The sequence below is a fragment of the Lissotriton helveticus genome, chromosome 2_2 (genome assembly GCF_964261635.1).
Source record: "Lissotriton helveticus chromosome 2_2, aLisHel1.1, whole genome shotgun sequence".
Lineage (NCBI taxonomy): Eukaryota > Metazoa > Chordata > Amphibia > Caudata > Salamandridae > Lissotriton > Lissotriton helveticus.
In genome coordinates this window covers 229467789-229482643 of record NC_136060.1, presented here as the reverse complement: position 1 = coordinate 229482643, position 14855 = coordinate 229467789, and positions in this window count along the sequence as shown.

Sequence of the window (14855 nt, the reverse complement as noted above, 5' to 3'; positions counted from 1 at the left end):
AGGATCTCAAACCTCCTGACATTTTCAGTTTATTCACCAGGTAACGAGGGGAGGAAGTTTGCAAGGCTTTATGGGTGATGCAGGCCGTATAATAAATGGATCTTGCCTCGATGGAAAGCCATCGAAGAGAAGACAGGATAGGAGTAATGTGGTCACTTTGTTTGGATCTTGAAATAAAGCGAGCTGCTGAGTGGAAGACGAATTTGAGGAGGGAGAGGTGAAATTTGGCTAAGCCAGTCAGAAGAGAATTGCAGAAATTCAGTCTAGAGAGAACTAGCGAAGAACTGACGGAGCCCCCACAGAAGGCGCAGCTGGTGATGTGCATTCTTAGAAATGGAGTTGATGTGGGAGGTTAGGTTTAGTTTTTTGTCGAGTATGACACCTAGGGATTTAGCGCTGTCGACAATGATGGGTTTATGGTTCAGTATATTCAGATGATCCATCCAGGATTGAACCGGAGGAGGGGAGAGAGAGGTAGATAGGAGGAGGAATTCAGTTTTGGTCAGATTGAGAATGAGTTGGTGAACTAACAACTAGTTGTGAATAGAGTTGAGAGTAGAGTTGAGTAGTGAACGATCGTGTGCAGAAGACATCTTGAGGTAGATTTGGGTGTCATTCGCATGGAGATGGTAGTGGATCCAGGATTTACTTAGGAGGTTCTCCAATGGTTCCAGATAGAGATTAAACAAAGTGGGAGCAAGGATAGAACCTTGAGGGACGCCTTGACCTACCACCAATGGAGAAGAAAGACTGTTCGCTATCTTGATCATTTGGGATCTGTCAGAGATGAATGAGGCAAACTATTTAAGCAATGTGAATTCCACGCCCATTCTATGTTGAAGCGTGTTAAGCAGGGTGTTGTGATTAACAGTGTCAAAGGCAGCAGAGAGGTCAAGAAGAATCAGAAGGCACGATTCCCCAGAATCAAGTATATGCAGCGCATCATCAATCACTTGCAGTAGGGCTGTTTCAGTGCTGCAATTTTGGATGAAGCCAGACTGCAACACGTCAAGGAGATTATTGTCCATAATATGTAGGGAAAGTTGTTTCGCAACACATTTTTCTGTGATTTTAGAAAGAAAGGGGAGGTTGTGATGGGGCAGAAGTTGTTGAGGTCATTTGCATCTGCGGATGTTTTTTTTTTAGAAGAGGGGTAACCTGTCCAGTTTTGAGGGCAGCAGGGAGGGAGCCTTGACTGAGGAAGAGGTTAACTATCCTGGTCCAGTAAAAGGATTTTCATTCCTCAATTGGGGTGGGGTGGGTGACCTAAACCACTAGTGATTTTACGTTTTCATCAAATTCTACTGCTTTCGTTGAAGAATCCTCAGGCTCGATGGTTTGGGGAGAGCAGTTTGGATTTTTGATAAGGTCAAATAGTTTTTTGGGTCTGTTTTTGGCTGAGTCGAGGAGGGATCTGAAATGTGATGCTTTTTCATGAAATATGTGCTTATGGTATTTGGATCTTGCCGAACGTAAAAGAGAGAGATTGGTGGTGATGCTATGATCAGTTCAAGAAACTTAAGTGTACTTTCTTTTATCTTTTGTCACAACTCTTAATCGTTGACACTAGAGAACAACTACTCCCAAACACAAACCCTTCGATGCCTGGTTCATTCGGCGGCTGAGAAGCCCCCAATCCCCCAATCTGTTCAATTCGTTTGGCCTGTGCTCTTCACCATCTGGTAGACATGACAGTCATTTTATCATGTCAGTGAAGCGGAAGTACAAGAGAGTTGCAACAACGGGCATTGGGACTCCTCATCACTTAAATCTCCTCCACAGAGAGTAAAACAATTCTAAATGTTGTGATGGTGACATATAGGACGGATAAATGTGGTCAATGTAGCGCCTTTGGTATACATCAACAAAGCAGCAATGTGCTGTCGCACTATTAATAGCCTGTCAATGCCCATCCTTCTCCAAAAACTCTCATATTAAATGGTGGAGTAACCCGTTGCATGTAAAAGGTGTTCAACGGCATAAAAATCGAAGAGCAGGTGATGTTAAAAAATCATACTTTAAAAATCTGTCAAAACCAACCCACCTCCAGAATCTTGAAAGTACCTCAAAGTGAGGTGTAGGCATATGTTTGAATTAGGTATTCAGTACCATTCTCTGACATCTATGGCACAGACAAATCAAGAGAAGGTGATGTTACAATAACAGACAATGTTGATGCGTACACACAACTTCTTCCTTAAACTCTTAAGCTCCTAAAGAGTGATGGAATTATGAAATGGATACAGAATGTTCAATATCCTAAGCATGCATAGACACTACAGCAGGTGGAAGAAAAATGTCGCACTCTCAGCAACCTATTCGGCCCAGTAGCAATGCTGGACAAATAGCATACAAAATTGTTGAATATATTTGTGGCTTGCTTTCCATCCAGCTGCAGACATATTTGACATGTTGTAATCAAAACATCCTGTCAAATCCACCTTTCTAGCAAGACACAAACGTTTGCTGCAGTTGAGTCATAGTTAACTGTGTAACTATGTACAGCGTTGTACAGCTTAACATCGGTGAAGTGAAATCTGTCAAAAGGTAGAGTATTAACAGTCCCAAGAATCTAAAAAAAAAAAGTTTGTGCTGAATTGGCACAAATTCTAGAGTTCTTTACACTTACCTCCAGAAGTGTTTCTTGATGCAGGAAAGTGGTCCATAGCACCAGCCAAAGATTTAGAGGCTCTGATTTGCCTTTTGGTTCCAGGGCCTACAACTTCTACAATGTGCCTGGTCAGCTCATGGACCTTTTTTCCAATGTTTCTCAGAACTACACCAAACATCAGCAACTTCTTCCTGAAGATCCTCCTTGAGGGTTGAAAGTGTCCACAGCAACAATCCAGGGGTCTAGAATCTCTAAGATGGTCCTTGGGATGTTGGGCCTACAATTCCCATAATGCCCCTGGCCAAATCCTTAAAAGTCCACTGGACACACTCCAGGTTGGGGACTTATTGGTGAAGATGATGCAGGTGAGCTAAGTTAACCTGTAGCGTGAAGGAAGTCCACTACTTAATTCTTCTTGAAGCAAGGAAATGTACTAAGGCTGTAGTTCTAAGAGTGTAGCAGGTGCATCCCTTCAGAGTACAAATGTTTGGCGTGTAGACCAGGGTTCCAGCAGGGCAGATTTTCTTCTCCTTGTAATTTCAGGCAGCAGATCTAAGTTGCAATGCAGCTCTTCTATATTTATTCACAGTTTTTGGACATCAAGTATGGGCGTACTCCAATCCAATCCAATGGGATGCAGGGTTTCACCCAGGTGTATGATCACTACCTCCAAGGTCGACAGTTTTCTTGTCCCAGAAAGCACCATTCTTCCAAAATTCAACATGGATAATTTCTCTCTTTAAAAGTTAGACCAGGCTGAGCCAGCCCACTGGCGTGGCTAAGATTCACTAACTCTCCCCTTCCACTCCCTTCACTAATCTAATTGCAGGGACTCCTGTGTGGCTGGGGTTGCAGGTTGTGTGGGTGAGCCTGTGCTACCTCCCCCCTCATCCTGCCATTTGCTTCTGCAGCTATAGATATCCATCCACAGGAAACCCATTGTCTCAAAGCAGGTCAATTCAAACCTCATTAAAACAGCTTGGCTCAGCCTTGCAAAGCCTAGCCAACAAGGAGAGGGCAGCTGGAATTCTGGACTCTGCCTTACAGAAAAGAAAGTTTAATAACTTTTTTTTTCGGTGCAAGTTATTAGAATCCCAACAGAGGGAATTAGTTGGATTTATTACAACTAGCATTTTAATACCTTAAATGACATTTTTATTGCGCTACTGTTAATATATATACTTAAATAAACGATTCCCCTGGTATACTATAGTGCTCATTATCTACAAAGGGTAAAATCTTAATTGGCAGTCGCTCAGGGGGCCCGAGTCCTTCTGATCGAGGCTCACCCCGCGGACGGTGTTAGGCCGGTAGCGGCCCCCGGCGCACCGGGATCGGGTCTTCTCGGAGTCGGGTTGCTTGGGAATGCAGCCCAAAGCGGGTGGTAAACTCCATCTAAGGCTAAATACGTACGCGAGACCGATAGCCAACAAGTACCGTAAGGGAAAGTTGAAAATAACTTTGAAGAGAGAGTTCAAGACCCATTACTAAAGGCCTACAGGATGGGAGTTCGTATTTGGATATATTAGACTCCTTTGCTGAGATAACAAGGATAATACAAATAAACCTCCAGCGACCAACTAGCAAAAAGAATCATGGAGATATCGGGTGGTTTGACGCATCCTGCACAAAGACTAATACACAATTGTTAAAAGCACTGCATAAAACTCCAAGAAACAAGGCAGATATAACAAGGTGCAGGAAGGAGTATAATCTAGCAAGGAAGGCACGTAAACAAAAAATCAAAAATGAAGCATGGGTGAACTTACACGAAGCCTCACAAAAAAGGGACAGTTCTTTGTTTTGGGCCGCAGTTCGAGAGCCATTATTTAACCCAGGAGACTTGGCAAAAATTGAAGTGGCAATACCTGAAAAGTCCTGGATCTCCTTTTTTTCTCAGAAGTATACAATCCGGGGGTGGTAAACAATATCGTGGACACCAGAGTATTAACAGGGGAGAGTCAGGATAGCTTTGCCCCCTTGTCCTTATCTATCACTGGTAAAGAAATCTCAGAGGCCATAAATCAAAGCAAGGGAGGCAAAGCGCCGGGAGCGGATGGTATCCCAATTGATCTGTTCAAGTTTAAGAACGAGCTATGGTCCCCGCTCCTTATACGTGTGCTTGAGGCCAGTTGCAACCTGGGTTTCATCGATACATGGTCAGACTCAATAATTATCCCTATCTTCAAAAAGGGTGACAGAAATAATCCTTCCTGCTATCGCCCCATATCGCTCCTGGACTCTTTTATGAAAGCAACTGGAAGAGTAATCTTGAACAGACTGCAGCAATGGGCTGAAGAAGTAGACATTTTGTCACCTGTTCAATATGGATTTAGGGAAGGTCGGGGCACAGTCGAACAAGTCCTTAATTTCTCATTACTCCAAGGAAAATATACCAAGGCAATGGATGGAAAAATCTATGCTGTATTTGCAGATCTAAGTGCAGCCTTCGACTGTGTTAACCACAGCCATTTATGGAAAATCCTTGATGAGATGAAGGTGGACGAGGCCCTAATTTCCTTCCTCAGACAGCTTTATGTAGGTGCAAGGGCAAAAGTTAGATTTGGCACTAACGGCGAATGCACCAAGCCATTCTATGTCCGGCGGGGTGTTAGACAAGGATGCGTTCTCGCCCCTTTCCTTTTTAACTTATATACAAACGATCTAGAGAAAGAGTTGAAGGAAGGGGTGCGGGACTCCCCCCAGGTCAAACACAATAAAATTGTTTCTCTCCAGTATGCCGATGATGCTGTGGTCATGGCCAGAACTCAAAGAGGTCTACAAACGGCCCTAAATACATATATGAACTTCATGGACATAAGGGGGTTGAAACTTAACGTAAAAAAGACATTTGTAATGACCTGTGGCAGACGTAAGAATGGAGAGTGTCGTCTGTTTGCAGGGAAAGAGAAGATCGCCCCTACCAAAACTTTCTCCTATCTGGGCATTGTCTTAGATGACACAGGCAGCTGGGTTCCTGCAATTAGATCTAGGTCCCTGATGTTCAAACGAGCTACATCGGCCCTGATGTTATTCTCCAAAAAAATGGGGAAAAGACCTGCAGATATCTTACTGAAAATCTATCAGGCAAAATGTATTAGTACAGCAATTTATGGGGCCGGAGTTTGGGGCATAGCCGATTCAATATATATACAGAAGATAGAAAATGCATTTTTAAAATTCATTCTGGCTGTTCCCCAAAGTACACCTAACTTTAATTGTCATGCTGAGCTGGGTATTCGGTACATTAGCGATCTTATCAGCATGCAACCGCTATTGCTGTGGCACCGAGTATGGACCTCACCCGATCTTGGCCTGAACAGGGATATTATCATTGATTGCATGAGTCTAGACTGGGCAACTAGAATCCCCTGGTTGACTTATATCTGTAAGTTTGCTAACGATTTAGGGAGACCTGAGTTTTATTACACACCTGAATCACAGTGTAACATTACTACGAAGGATTTGAAGTTGCTTTGCTGGAACCACCTGGAAACCTTAAGAGCTGGTGTAGAACTGGTTAAGAAATCTGTGTCTCATCATCAACTTAAACTAGTGACATACTCTATACAACCTTATTTAAATTGGTGTGTAAATGGTTTTGATTTGTATTTACTGACAAGGTTTAGGTTTAATATCTTCTTTCGCCTAATAACATTCCCAAATATGAATAACTGGGATAGGAAGCTATGCAGCTGTCCTTGTGATAACACGTCAGTTCAATCAACCCTGCATGCTACCTTTTTCTGTAAATTTTATGTTCAAAAAAGGTTGAGGTGGATTAAACCACTCTTAAAAAAGCATGGAACTTGGAGACAATGCAGGCCGGCCCTATTGTTTCTTTTGACACTCAATGATGTATACACTGTGGCTGTAATGACAGGCTTTTTAAAAAGTGTGCTAAAAAAATGGAAAAGCTTAAATATTCTCTACATTTAATTGTTCTTTTTAATTTTTAATCACATCATATGAATTACTGTATGTATTAAATTGAATCTGTCGCTTTTATGATTTTATGTATTTTAAAATCGAATAAAGCATTTTCATTCATTCATTCAATTGGCAGTCTTTCCCTCACAAGAATATATAAAACATATTATATATTACCCCTGCGTATAGTGACAATGCACCCTATTCCTGGAGCACCAAGGGGAGACCTTAGGGGTGACTTATATTTAATAATAAGGCAGATTACTACTTTGGAAGTACCTATAATGACAAAGTCAAATTAAAACCAGCCTACAAGGCAGAGCTGGCCTTTAAAATGACTGCAGGCAATTCAGCAGGGCACACTCTAGTGCAGGGAATCTACCAGGCTTCTAAACCTCCCTACCCTATTATATAACTGCGACATATAGGTAGTTTGAATCCCCCCGGCCTTATTGTATACTAGGGACTTACAGGGGTCTGTCATTGCCAGTTATAATTATACCCAACCAGTTACTTTTGATCAAAGCAAAGGCCCTGGCCCAGATCCCAGAACACAGAAAACCAGCACCTAGTAGTCAATTCAATTCAAATCAACTTTATTCGGTTGTTCAAATTTGTAGAAACACCATAAAAGTTCATGTCATACATTTTATACACTTTTCGCAAGTGAAAAATGTGTTAAAATTTAAAATATAATTGTTATTATACAATAAAAAGACAATTTAAGTAAAAAAATCTCAATTCATAAGATTAGGACCGTATTGTGCAGTTTTTACAGTGTCTTCTTCAATCCTTGATTTAGGCAAACAGATAAATTTATCTTTTTCAAAGATTTAAGCGATGACGGATACAGAATTTAAGAAAGCGCACCATCGCTTTTGCTATTTTTTCATCATCGAGATACTGAAGCGCCAGATATGCTGGACGACATTGGCGCAGCCCCCAGATTTTCAATATGGGCAGTAACCAGCGCTGTCGTGGTTCTATATAAAATTTACAGAATAGAATTGTATGTATGGTCGATTGTAATGAAACAGAATCGCAGGGACATGGGATTGATTTTGATAACCAATCATTTTGAGTGGGAATAGAGACCATTAAATGAAACATATTTAATCTGAAACGAGTCAGCAACATTTTTTCAAATTGGGTTAATCTGTACGTCAAATAAGGTTCAATGGAGTACACAGTCTGAGCTAATAAGCTCTGTTGAACAGATGGTTTCTGTATCTCTTTTAATAGGCGTATCTGACGCAAATGCACCAGACATGCTGTTTTTAACTCCGCCTTAGAGATCTCAGTTAGTGTTAGCGGTTGAACGAAAAACTTTTCGTACCCTAAGTCTGTTAATAGAGCTTTAACATATGTTAACCATTTAATCTTTCCACAATGATCAAGTGTCAGGATATCTTGTATAATTGATCTTGTTAGGTGACATTGTTCAGTTACCCAAATTCGGCGCCACAGCATTACTGGTTGGGTTTTTTATGATGTCTGATATATAGTCTATGCCCAGCTCTTGGTGGCAGGCATATGTGGAGGAGCTCTTTGGTACACCAAGTAAATATCTTACAAAAGAGTTTTCTATTTTTTGCAATTCATCCACATTCGCAAGACCCCATATCCCAGCCCCGTACGTGGCAGTGCTAACACATTTGGCGTTGTATATTTTTAGTAGTTCCAATGGTGGTCTCTGGCCTAGTCTTTGTGCAAATGATTTTAGCGCCGTGGTTGCTCTCAGAAAGGCCAATTTCCTTGCATTAATCGCTGCCTTCCTCTTACATTTTTCGTCTATTACAATCCCCAGGTATGGATATGTTGCAGTTCTGTCCAGTACCTCTCCTTTTACAAACAATCTTCTGGTCTTTGCAGTACTTTTCCCCGCATGCATGGTGTATGTTTTTTTTACATTCAGGGTCAGGTTTAGACTTAACATGAAGGCACAGTATCTATCTAGTGCTTGCTGCATCTCAACAGGAGTTCTTGCTAGGATAACCGCGTCGTCGGCATATAACAAAGCTGGTATCTGCCGGCGACCGATTGAGGGGAGATCTTTACTACCTTCTAGCATAGCGGCCTCTAGCCCATTTGTGTACAGGGTGAATAGAAAAAGGGGCCAGCACGCATCCCTGTCTGACCCCCTTTTCCACCCTGAAACTATCCGTGAGTTCTCCTTTAATCCCAAATCTCACTCTTCCTGTTGTTCCAGTGTACAATTCCCGAAGGAAATCTACAATCGGGGGGTCAACACCCATTTTTAACATGATGTTCCACAGCCTCGAATGTACTACACAGTCGAACGCTGCAGACAAATCAACGTACACCATGTGCAGCGTGGATTCCTTGGCCTCCACGTATTTTCCAGCCAATAAAGACAGGTTTAGCGCTTGGTCTACTGTACCTAACCCCTCGCGGAACCCATATTGTATATCCAAAATGATGTTCTGACTAGTTGTCCACTCCTGGAGTTGGTCGAGGAGGATCCAGCCTGCCATCTTCCCGAGCGAGTCCTGGAGCGATATAGGTCTATAACAAGACGGGCTATTTCGGTCCCCTTTTTTAAATATGGGGACCAATATCGACGTTTTCCACGATTCTATTAAGCCCTCTTCTATAATAGCATTTAGGACATTAGTCAGTAGCGGGGACCAGAGATCTGCTTCATATTTAAAAATGTCCATTGGCACCCCATCTGGGCCTGGGGCTTTGCCTATTTTTGAAGTTTTTAATGCTTTTTGTACCTCGTCGTGTGAAAACTGCAAGGATATTGGATAAGTGACTTGGGTCATGGAGTCTATATAATCCGTATCCCGGGTATTCCCTTTGCTAAAAACTTTAGAGAAATAACTCACCCATTCGCAATCGCTAATCGCTACATCGATGGATGGTAATTCATCTCTATCTGTTAGAAAAGGAGATCTAATTACTTGCCAGAAAGTTGCACTATCTTTTAATTCTGAACTTCTGCTAAGACGCTCCCATAGGTCAGCTTTTAACTCCTGTTTTCTAGTTTTCAGCACTAGCGCATATTCTTTTCTTAATCTGATAACTTCCCCTCTGTCTCTCTTTTCCCTACTTAAAGCTTCCTTTAGTTTCAAGTATGCTTTTGTGCAGGCCGGACTAAACCAGCCTTTTTTCGCCTGGCTTTTTTGTTTATGTGCCCTAGTAAGTTCTTTTTTTATATTTTGTGAAATAATATTAAAGCTATTCAGAACTTCCTTAGGCTTTGTCCTATAGTCAAGGCAATTTATTATGTCTGTCTGACTTTGCCCAACTATTTTTTCAGTTGCAGCTACTTTGTCAATATTTCCCCATTTTAGTGTGTAACCATTCAAGGATCCTAATTCGAGCTCTTGGTGGTCTAAAATGTTCATAGTAACATGTTTTTTTTTGAGATTTTGGATCGCATAAGGCGATGGTGTTTGGAAAGTGATCGCTTAATGGATTTTTAATGACCTCAAATAGTTCAATGTTTGGGCCTTTACAAGATGAAATTAATACATAATCTATCAGGCTCGTTAAACCCCTGCCGTTAAATGTTGGCAGAAAGGCTACTGGGGAGGTCTTTAACTCATTGGCGAAACCTAGTTCCAGTTCTGCCATAATCTCATTCAATTTTTTCACCTTCAATCGAATGAGAGAAGTGTGTTATACTATTGCCATTATCCTCATTAATTCCACACTTATCAGTGTCGTTGCTCGCTCCTACATAGATGGAGGTTGAAATCTCCACCCCACACTATTGTACATGACTTCTTAATGTATTGTGTTCGTAGGTCTTGAAGGGCTGGGGAAATCTCTGTAAGAAGGATGATCAGGTCAGCTGTGTTCAAGTTATTATAAAAATTTACTATTGCATGTATCTTTTGTTTGGTGCTCTTTAGGACAATTAACTGGTATTTCTCTTCCAGTTTTAAAGGAAGGATGTCCTCACTATGTAGAGTATTTGCAATATAGGTGACTAGACCACCACTATTTCTTCCAGAAGATGATTTTTTCGCTGCAGAAAAGAAAGTCTTGTAACCCATTATATGTATTGGATCAATAGCCCAGGTTTCCTGAAGACAAATAATGTTACTCAGATTAACCTGAGTCAGGAAATTAGGGTTTGTCTGCTTAGCAAACAGGCCAGCAATAGTCCAGAACATAAAATGTACTTGGGAGCTGGTTAAGTTGGGGCTAGGAGGAGTTACTGTCTTTATTCATCAATCCGGTGTTGCAAGTAGACTGTAGACGTGTGTTTACCGGGAATAGGTGTAATCTCTTTTTCCGGTATGCCAAAAGTTGGACTTATTAATGATTCTCCCGTTTTTGATGTATGTACCTTTACTCCATTAAGCTGGGGATGATACAGTCAGTCATTAAAGTCCAAACCGGACAATACATTAAATCTATTGTGAGTCGGAATATTATAAGAATTAGCTGATGCCGCAGCAACTTAACGCCATCGAATATCTCTATGCTCATGGTGTGGAATTGAGGACAGGTAAGGATGGGTTGACAAGGGTAAATGAATTTGGCTTTGATGCCATTGTACTGGACCAATCGGGTAGGTGAAATTCGAATTCTGGTGAAAGAAAGGGGAGTTGGTTTCAGATGCCAAATACTGATCATGAAGAGGAGTAATCGGATTGGTTAGCATGTTTGGGTGGCTTGTGATCAGGTGTCTATAAAAGTAGCCCAGTGGGAGAAGGGTAGTGTTAAATTCCCACGTAGATGGAGGTGGGGCCCTAGTCAATGTCTTTTCAGCCCATTGTGGGTTCTTAAAATTGACCGTTATACAATCCCCCTCAAACTTTTTCCTCAAAGGACCTATCCATCCTACTCTCTGGGTATGAATAATTTCTCCTGAACATTCCATTGGGAAATTGCAGTTAACTGTCAACCAATGTAAGATCTTATTTTTCAATGAAGAGGAGGTTTCATCCTGATCATATTTGAGTTTCGGGACATTTACCAGAACTAACACATAAGCTCCACACTCAGGTGGCAGAGTAATGCGTGGAGGAATCTGCCTTGAATTATAAGGCTGTTCGTGAAGAATCTGGGGCCTTTGAAAAGCTGGCATCGTATTGCTAGTTTGGTTGGGTGTTTTTCATCCACTTTGAGATGCTATGTGTGTCTTCCCTGTCTGCGTGTTAGTGATATGGGTGTTCGTGTCAGTGCTGGGAGTAGAGCTAGTAGTTGGTACAGATTTATTTGTGACAGTTTCCCTATTAATGGAGATGGTAGGTTTTGATTTTGCCACAGTATCTGGGACTAAAATAGCTTTCGATTGAGGGGGTGTAGGTTTACTGCAATAATTTTTGAAACAACGCTAAGAGCTTTTTTATTATAGGCTGTTAATTCTTCTAGCTGTTTTTCTATACAGGCAAGCCTAGATTCAATTGGTGACATAAAAATACTTAAAAGGTCGCCAAATCCTTTGACCAAATGGTCGTTAGCTATAGTTGTATCAGACTTGTCCTTGTGCGCATGGGAGGTCCCCTGAGTGTCTACGCTTAATATCTCTAGGGGTTGATTTGTTCCATTAGCATTTAAATGCTTAGTTGTGCCTTTCCTGTGTTTTCCTTTTGCTGCATTACGCTTTCTAGCGGGAGAGGAAACAGATTGAATCGGTTGTTTAATTTGCTTTCGAATAGCACCCTCTTGCCTGAGTCCTAAATTGGTCTCATTGTTGCCCTCCACTAGCTCTGGTGTGGCATCAATATTGAGATCTGGAGTCCTTTCTAGCTTGCTGCTCAAGTTAGAGTCAGTTAAGGGATTGGATGCCGATAGATTAACCTCGTTGGGTAGGGTGTGAAGGTCAGCTTGAATTTCGCGAGTACAACTTGTATGTAAGTTTCTAGAGCTGACTGGAGTTCTGGCTAATTTAATGCTCCCTAAAGAGGAACGTTTGGCAATTTCCAGATCACGTGATACCCTTCGTTCAAGAAGTGAGATGCTAAGATCAATTGCATCGTTGGTCCTTGTTATAAAACTGTCTATTGGCCCGATCACAGAAGCCCCTCCCGCAGCTGTCTTGCTTCTGCTACCTCTAGTAGTCATATTGTGATAAGTGGTATTGGATCGAATGAATAATGTAGGGGCCCAGTAGAGACGGCACAGTATAGTAGAGTTCTAATATTGAACCAGTATTAAGCTAGTAAACAGATACACAGTCACAAAGCCCTACTTGATGAAAAACAGAAGATGTTAAGGGGGTGCACCCGACCCGACCTCCTCGTCCTCTGAGGGCCTCAGAGGGCCCGCCCTTTGCCCGGGCTTCACCCGGCGTCCCGCGAGACGGGGGTGGCGTTGTTTTTATGAGCCTCCTGGCGCGCAGAGCTCTGTCAGGGCGTCGCTAGGGCTGTTGGGGATTGAAGTCCTCTGCCCCGCCCACTCTCCGCTCGGCGGCCAAACTCCGATGGCGTCGGGAGCGAGGCGGCGGGAGGCGGGCAGGCAGAACCCCGTAGCGTGGTACCCCAGGCAGCGTGTGTAGACAGGTGAGTTTTCGGGCAGCAGTTCAACTAGCAAAGAAAGAGACCCCCACTCGACCGGGCTGGAGTTGTTTTTATGCGCCTCCTGGCGCGCAAAGCTCTGTCAGGGCGCCGCTAGGGCTGTTGGGGATTGAAGTCCTCTGCCCCGCCCACTCTCCGCTCGGCAGCCAAACTCCGATGGCGTCAGGAGCGAGGCGGCAGGAGGCGGGCAGGCAGAACCCCGCAGCGTGGTCCCCCAAGCAGCGTGTGTAGACAGGTGAGTTTTCGGGCAGCAGTTCAACTAGCAAAGAAAGAGACCCCCACTCGACCGGGGTGGCGTTGTTTTTATGCGCCTCCTGGCGCGCAAAGCTCTGTTAGGGCGCCGCTAGGGCTGTTGGGGATTGAAGTCCTCTGCCCCGCCCACTCTCTGCTCGGCGGCCAAACTCCGATGGCGTCAGGAGCGAGGCGGCGGGAGGCGGGCAGGCAGAACCCCGCAGCGTGGTCCCCCAGGCAGCGTGTGTAGACAGGTGAGTTTTCGGGCAGCAGTTCAACTAGCAAAGAAAGAGACCCCCACTCGACCGGGGTGGCGTTGTTTTTATGCGCCTCCTGGCGCGCAAAGCTCTGTCAGGGCGCTGCTAGGGCTGTTGGGGATTGAAGTCCTCTGCCCCGCCCACTCTCCGCTCGGCGGCCAAACTCCGATGGCGTCAGGAGCGAGGCGGCGGGAGGCGGGCAGGCAGAACCCCGTAGCGTGGTCCCCCAGGCAGCGTGTGTAGATAGGTGAGTTTTCGGGCAGCAGTTCAACTAGCAAAGAAAGAGACCCTAGTAGTCAAAATGAGGCCACACAGTGGGTGGACACTGCAAAGAGGTCCTCATTTCTCACAGATACATTCCAGGTTGAAGAAGAACATATTTCGCATAGTTTTCCTGAAGTTGTGTGCCATTAGGGGAAAGCAAATTCTACAAATTCTGTACACTCCTTCAGCCCATGTGTGGTGCTTTCACTGTGAAACTTTATGGTGGAGTCACAAGTGAGGGTAGGAATGGTAGATTCAAATCCCTACTGCAAGCTCAACACGTGCAACATACAAATTAGTGCATGCAATCCATACAGAGCTAATGATTAACATGAACCCTGCATGTATTCCTGAATGCAATTATGGAGACAGTTCACTATGAACCATGTACTGTTTCACGCCTGTGTTGAGCTAAGCAATATTAGTATTCTAGCAAACAGACGTTTTTTTCTGTAAATCTCCAAACAGTCACTCACCTTTTAGTGGAGGTACAATCTAATGGGGAGTCTCTGATAGGTGCATTTTGAGTTTTACAGGGGTATCATGAGTTGAAAACTGCAGATGCATCTTCAAAGAAAATCAAGCTGTACAATTCACCACCCAACACCAGATCAGGAGTGTGCACACAGTGTGAGTCTACAGCACTAAAAGCCCACACCATTAGTACAACCCACAATATTAGTTTCTGTACCTCTGATCAGTTGTTTTTGTGATTGCTGAACTGGTATGATGTCAGCTCGTAGAAAGCGAAGGCCTTCAGATACCTTCCATGGTAATACATAAATTAAGGTATTCATCACGTCAGTTTGAATTTTAAGAAGGTTTTTTCAAAATGTAGACAATCCTTTTGAAAGACTTACAAAAAAGGAAATTTCACAAATGTGTGGATCAAACACATTAAACTGCAAGAATTATTAGTTACCACTAGTTGCTGTCTTTTTCTCTAAAAACAATAAACACGTTCAAAGCAATTAAGCATTCTCTATATCCACACGCTACTAAGTAATATTGTTACTTACCATTTCCAGCTCTTCTTTGCCTCATATGATTTCTTTTCAATCA